We start from the raw sequence: 803 nt of genomic DNA on the forward strand, positions 1-803 counted from the left end.
GGCCGTCTATAAATTTCAGCTCCGCCCCTTCTGGGCGGAGCTGAAACTACAGCTCTCCCGAGTGTTCTCGCCGCCTAATCAGGCGCATCGCGTGCGATCACGTTTCCTTGCCGCTCGACAGGGCAACAAGGAATTGTTGGCCTTTGTTCAAGATATGCGCACTCTCATTGCCGGGATGGCAGCAGACCCCCTCCGGAGGCGGTCACAGTACAACCGAAGTGCCGCACGTCAGCGCCCATTCTAGCGCTTGACCACCGTGCTTGGAGATGACTAGCGCAACGCGCTGTTGCTCAATTTATAGCATGGCGGATGCGATGGCCATCTCGACCTCTCTCGCCCAGAGCAGGAGATTCGCTTTATCCTCTCCCTCAAAGAAATCAACGCTCACCATGAGCGGCTTAGGTCGAGGGAAGTCTTCCGTCACCGATGGTGGCGTCATAGACGCAAACGATGCAGACATCTCCTATTGCAGGTGCTCTAGCAGCGCACTTTCGTAACTCAAAAACACCTCTCGACGCGCACTGATTGCCTCGGGGCCTTGTGCTACAAGGTGTTGCACGCCCTCAGGGCCAACCCATCCTGCATGCCCTGGGGCAAAGAGGAAAATTCCTCCATCCTCACAGAGGATCAGTCTAAACGACTCAGGTGTAGATTGACTATAAGTGCTACCAAGTGCAGCGGGGCTGCCGTAGGTAAGCGCTTGAGAAAGCGTAATTTAGGTCACCGACCTTTCGTTCTTTATAAAAACCAAGTATGAGTTAGCGGATCGCAATCCGCTTACTCCAAGAGTAATTATTGCCTTC

Source organism: Plasmopara halstedii (genome assembly GCF_900000015.1).
Source record: "Plasmopara halstedii genome assembly, contig: Scaffold_816, whole genome shotgun sequence".
NCBI classification, from domain to species: domain Eukaryota; phylum Oomycota; class Peronosporomycetes; order Peronosporales; family Peronosporaceae; genus Plasmopara; species Plasmopara halstedii.